The sequence below is a fragment of the Belonocnema kinseyi genome, chromosome 1 (assembly GCF_010883055.1).
Source record: "Belonocnema kinseyi isolate 2016_QV_RU_SX_M_011 chromosome 1, B_treatae_v1, whole genome shotgun sequence".
Classification (NCBI taxonomy): domain Eukaryota; kingdom Metazoa; phylum Arthropoda; class Insecta; order Hymenoptera; family Cynipidae; genus Belonocnema; species Belonocnema kinseyi.
Window position 1 is genome coordinate 90,705,621 of NC_046657.1, and position 6,807 is coordinate 90,712,427.

Sequence of the window (6,807 nt, forward strand, 5' to 3'; positions counted from 1 at the left end):
TCTGGATCAATCTGAAAAATCTCTATCCCATCCACACACTACTCCTTTCCCCTGCCGAGTGAGTCACGCCTACCCCGAAAGGGAAATGGCTTAATGGTATAACATTTGTCTATCGTTCAGTTGGTGTGGTACCCATTTTCCATACTTTTCGATTTTTCCCATGGCTTTCAAACGTTGGCAAATTGCTCCTCGGGTCGAATTTAATGTTTGTGTCAATTGTTGTTGCGATTGGATTGGATCTTCACCCAATAACGCCTGCGAACTTTTTCGAACTTTGTCTTCGAACTTTTTCGCTGCACCAAGATGTTCATTGCCTGTTAAATCGAAATGTCCACTCTTAAATTAACGAAAACATGTCTCACATGGTCTAATCACTGAAGCATGTTCACCATAAGTTTCCACCAGCAATCGATGAGCTTTAACTGTTTTTTTCTTTTGATGAAATAAGAAAAGTAACGAATGCCGAAAACGCGATTTACTTGGAACGAAACTCGACATATTCACTGAGGTAAACAACTATGATGCTATTATTTTGGCAGAATGGAATTGTGTATTTTTGTAGGTTATTGTCCATAGAAAAATATGACATAGATGCCAAATCATAGAAATGTATGCATATCTCTAGCGACATCTATGAGTAAAACCGGCAAACTTCAACTAACACCCCTGGACGAGCCTTGCCTTGAATGAGATTATCGAAACTTTTTTGGCTCATGAATGAGATTAAAATTGATAAATGAAACATTTGTAATTATTGAATTTGTAATTATTGAATCCGATCATTACTGAATGTTGATAAGATCATTGGAGCACCTTTGGAATGCCTGATGCAAAAATCAGTAATGATATGATTTTTTTCTGATACAAAAACGCGTTTAATAGACGTGAAATTTTAGCAGGAGAAGAAAGGTTCTCTTACAAAAATAGAGACGACTGTGCTTGACTGTACTAACAAGCCCGTTACTCTCTCGCTTGCGATTGCCACATGACCGTGGTCGCTTAATACCCTGGGAAATGCAATTCGAAGGGTTCCAGGCATATGGAAGGAGTTGAGATTATTTACGATGGGTGTATTATGTTTTCTACCGTTTGAAGAAAAAAGTGGGCCTGCAGTAAATACATCGTTATTACTTACCCCCCCCCCCCCCCCCCCCCCCCCCCCCCCCCCAGACTCAACTCGGATTTTCCGAGAGTTTTGACACAGGTTCAAAAAAAGGCGGTTTTTAATATCAAAAAATTAATTTAAAATTTCGAAAATTTGCAGATGCGTTATTAAGACATAAGGAAAGGTAACTGACAAATTCCCTACTTCGAGAAATGAAAGCAACTTCTTCAAATTAAGCGTCGAAAATGATCAAAATAATTTTCAGTATTAAATAAATAATATAGCTACAACGAAATTATCGATATTGCACGGCAACTTATTTTCAGTCAAGCTCGAAACAATAAACTGCACTCGTTTCAAGTGAGGCAATCGCTTAAAAATGCAAGAATAATGAACTTCCAAAAATGTTCAATCTTTTCAATTTTTCGGGCAAATTATTCACTTTATGGCAATATTTTATATAACCTTTTTTATTCAGAAGAAAATTTAGAGTGTTTTATTATATAACTATTTTTGCTCTAAAAACAGCCGTTTCCAAGGAAAATCTAAAAACATGAAATCATCCGCCACATTGGAAGATGGCGGCTCGAGACCCCCCCCCCCCCCCCCCCAATTTACTGAATTTTGGGAGGTGTTTCAAGACCCCCTAAGGAAGCTTCCTGACAACTAAGTTCATTGTTATAAATTATTTCCATTTAAAATCCTTCGTTGACTGGCCTATGAACCAACTTTTCGCTCTCGGTGACTTGTGGCGCGACGCTTGCTTGCGGCGCCGCAACGGCCTGTCTGCGACGATTGTAGACCAGGCTTTATTTGCAGCGCGGCGCTTGCTTGCGGTGCCACAATGGGCTGTTTGCGACGATTGTAGACCAGGCTTTATGAGACAGGGCGATACACTATTTTCGTCATTTCGTACGTTATTCACATTCCAAACACTATTTACATTCTCTTCCTTAAATTTGTGTTCGAGTTACGGAAAATACCTTATTTTCTTTACGCTTCTTACTGATCTATCTAAATAACGAGTTACATTAAACCTCGCATTAAACTCACAATGATTCCGTATCACTTTCATTATTTACAGTAATTCTTTGCCTTAATTACACTGATTCGAGAGTGATTTGCCCCTCGCAACTCAATTTTGAATAGTTCGCACCATGAACTAAATCGACTGCGAAGCACGAGATACGTGATGAGAATATGTTCGTTAAAGCCGGAGGAGCTTCAACAAAAGATAATACACCATCACCAAATGACAGTTATTGATGCTTTGACCTTTAATTTTAAAAGGTCTATGCAAAATATGGAGGAAGGACAAAGCCCGCCCTCGAGGCGCGCCCAAACTTGCGAGCGAAGCGAGCCGTGCACGATGAACCTGTGCCCGCACAGCAGAAAATTTTTTTAAATGAAAACTGTGGAATAATATAATTTAATTGTCTAGAATATTTTGCATTAGCCTAGAATCTAATACATTCTTCTGGAATATTCAATTTGCGAAAATTAGTCGTAAGACAAATATCATGAAAAACATAGCTTATTACTTATGCTCCACATTTTTTTATGTAGAAAACTTAATTTGAAAAATAGCCTTCGCGAAAAAACGAAAACCGTGGCTTTTTTGAGTTTTTTTTATCACGGTTTGACTTTCAGTGGCGACATATTTAAAATAAACAATGTCAAAAATTTGAAAAATTTACATAAAGGCCTTGGCATTCTTTCTATCTATAGGTAAAAAATAAATTTCAATATATTAATAAAAATTGACGTAAAATGTAATTGAAGATGACTATGTTGTCTCTTGTAATTAACATAGTAGAGTTGTATTTTAGATTATATTGCTTGAAAAATTCTTAAAAATACAATAGTTGAGGAAGGTGAGGAAGGGGGTATAGATTTGTAGATTAATCTAGAATTATCGTATTATTAATTTAAATAGCATGTTCGTTCCGAAACACTGATCCGATACAAGTTGCTGTTCAATTTCTCTAGCGATCAACCCAAGAGAAACGTCACAAAGTCGTCATGCGAGGCTCCCCACCCGGGCCAATTAGTATCTAAGGTCTTTTGTTTCAAGCGTCATTCACTCAACTGAGACTCTTTTTATAAACTATTTTTCGCCACACTTTTCTGTCCTGGCATACCTCTCTATAGCTTCCTTCACGTCTATGCATTTTTTTCTAGTTCTTGTGCTTTTATGTCTTCTTGTGTCTCCTATATTGAATTAGACACTCATTTACACATTCTAACTATTCTTTACTCAGTTTGCTCCTGGGCACGCTGCCATTTATTTTACGTAGATACACTTTTTTCGTTAGTCGTTCATCTTTCATTCTCTCAACATGCCTCTCAACATTTTACATATGTCAACTAGTGCCTCCCCTACATTATGTCCAGGTATCGCTACCGTACATCACAATCTATCACAGTCTACTTATGTATAGAATTATGTATTGCCCTTTTAACTTTACTTAATATAATTTTACTTCTGATAACGGGCCCTGATCTATCGATTACTTTCTTACCCTCGTCTATTCGCCTATCTAACTCCCCATCTCTCTTTCCGTCACTAGTTAATAGTCTACCAAGATACACGTTTTTATTAACTTGTTATATTCCCATGTTCCTTATGCTTGCATATTGATTGCTTAACATTCTTTACAAGTGTTCGATTGACTCTGCCATAACAACCTTATGACCTGCGAACGCTAATGCACGTACCCTCACTGTCTTGAGATCCACACCTTCTTCGTCGAAGAGGGCCATTCTTAGACACTTGTTCGTGAATATAATAAATAGTCATGATAAAATAATGCATCCTTGTCTAACACTTTGCATAATATCACCCAGTCACTCAGTTTCCCATTAACTCTTACACTCGCTTGGCTACCAGTACATATTGTTTGTATTGCTTGTAGGAGCCATCCATTGACTCCGTACTCTTTCAGGGCGTCCCAAAGTTTACTTCTATCCACCTTGTCAAATGCATTTTCTAGTTCAACGCATGCACAGAAAACTTTTTTCGTACTCCTAAACTTCCTTCTGTAATCTGTTTTAAGGTGAAACGGTAACTTCCTTCGATCAGTTTGTGCAAAACCACTACAAAAATAAATGCGCTGTAAAATGTTGAACGAAATCTATGGCTGGCTTCTCTTAAAAATAAAAATTATTAATTAAATTTTTTTTAAACAAAAAGTTAGATTATCTAATTCCGAAAATTGTTGATGTTCAAATAAGGAGAAGCCCGCCATGCGGAAAGTAATCATGAACATGTTATAAGCTATAAATAATTTTTTTTTTAACACCCTTTTGCACAAGACAATACAAAATAAACAAAATGAAATAGTGTCGAAAAACCGGTTTTTTATTTTATTTTTTTTTTGTAAGAAAATCAAACTTGTGGGTTAAAAGATCAACTATTACTTTTTCTTTGTATATAGGTACGATAATCGCTTTTTTTAATTGCCTGGGACTTCTCCTATCTCTAAACATAAATTTATCAATTCGCACAACCTGTCAGGTATGTACTCACGGCCGTATTTAAGCATTTCAGTTTTAATACTGGCTAAATCAGCGCAGACTGACTATTTTTGAAATTCTTAATTATATCCTTAAGATGAGTGGCACAGAATCCTCAATTAAGTTTTCTATCGCATCGAGTTCTATATCGCAGTTGCGGTGCCCTATAGTTTCATCTCCCAATAATTCCTTAAAATATTCTCTGAAAGCGTCTAGTATCCCGGCTGTGTCATATAGCATTTAGCCCTTGCTATTTCTCATGCTGACAAACTCTGTATTTTTACATTCCTTCATATTAATCACCGTCACTTTATAAAACAGTTTTTGGCTCCCTTCGAAGTCATTTTGCATTTTATTCTCTTCTTCTGTTTTGATTTTATCTTTAATTTCCTTGACTAATAGTTTTACTTTCCTCTTTTTGCGTCTGTAATGATTTTAAAGTCTACTGCTCTATCCTCATTGCTAATTCCTGTGATGTTGAACCTTCTTTTTTCTTTTCTTGGGCGGTTGCCTGAATTTCATCATTTCACCATGCAACACCAGACATCCTTTCTATAACCGCAGTAGCAGATACTTCAGTCGCACACAAGTTATCACTTGTCCTTGGATCCCCAAAATTTCCTAGCACCCTTTTTTTTGCATTTTTTCAGCATGCTCAAAAGCACTTATAGTATCAAATAAAGTGTCCCAAAAGGCGTCTTTTACTTCACTGCTATCACCATCAACACCATCAAATATATAATTTCCTTACCGTGCATAGTTTCTCGTAATTCTCTAACCTCACTCCTCTAGTACTCCAAACACCCTGTCTTCATTCATCGCCTGAAACTTGAACTTTACTTTTACCAGGTGCATGCCTTTCGCCAATCAAAGTTTCAGTTCATTCCTAAGTCATTTTATTGTTTATATTATTTATTGTTTAAAGTTTACACTCAATTACCACCCGTATGCGAGAAATTTATTTTGCGAATTGAAATAATATCCAAATTAAGTACCCAGTGTGCACAAAAGTCCCAAACTTGTTCTATATACGTCTTTCGGCGGACGTCTTAAGGACGTCCTGAGGACCTTTTAAAGATATGAAAAGATCCAAAGGATGTCTTAAAGACGTCAAATCATATGACATAGAGGTACATTCTAAAGACGTCTTTAGGACGTCCCGGTGCCCACTGGGTATAGTTAGTCGTCGCAGGGTGGAGAGTCTAGTTATACCGTCAGTCCCACCAAACGACGGTGAATGGAGGTGGAGTGTGGGGACAGAACAAGAACCGAGAGTCATGATTGTTTGATGTTTTATACTGAGAAGGTCACCAGCCTTCAACAGTGTACTATTAGTAGATGGAGGTTCATATGTTCCTATCTGCCCATTCGGCCTTCTCCAGGCGAGCAAAATAGTTCAATTTTCAATGATATCATATTTGCAGAATCACCCAAAGTTTAATATCTGAAATCTAATTATTTCACCAAAAAAATTAATATTGATTAATGTGATGTACTCTTTTTTGGAGAAGTTTCTGAATTTGCTCAGATTGAAAAACACACATTTAGTTTCGCGGTTAGAAAATTTGTATGAAAATTAATTAAATTATGTGTGTACAGAAATATAATTTAAAGAAACCATTACGCATGAGAATCGATATTTTGTTTCTTTTGTATAATGGAATTAATTGTGTGAGTGTAAATAGATATGTGTGTGTCTCAAGAATAACGAGGTTCATTTCCAACTGATAACAACCCGGTATTACAATCGATTGTGAAGGATATGAAATTTTGCTAAAAATGAGAGAAAGATAGAGACATAGCGAATTGCCAGGTCGAGAAGCACTGAGTGCAGCCAGAGCTTAGCCGACCAGAAAAGCTAGCACTTGTAAATACAATTTGACTTTCAACTGAACTTTTAATAAATGTTCGTATATATTTTAATTGTTATTTTATGAATTGTACTTTGAAATACCATCCAAATCCCCATTCTTGACACAACACTTTTCATATAACTTGCTCTTCGAGAGCAAAATACGCACTGATTTTGTGTCGGACGCTTTGAACTTAATTAAATTTATGTATCCTGAACGTATGAAAGCATCTGAGATAGAGTTGCAGAAATGTCTTTTAGGTTTAATCTAAACAGAGATAAGCAATTTTAAACAGATCAGGTCACACTACGACCGGGCGGTCGCCAGTTTGCT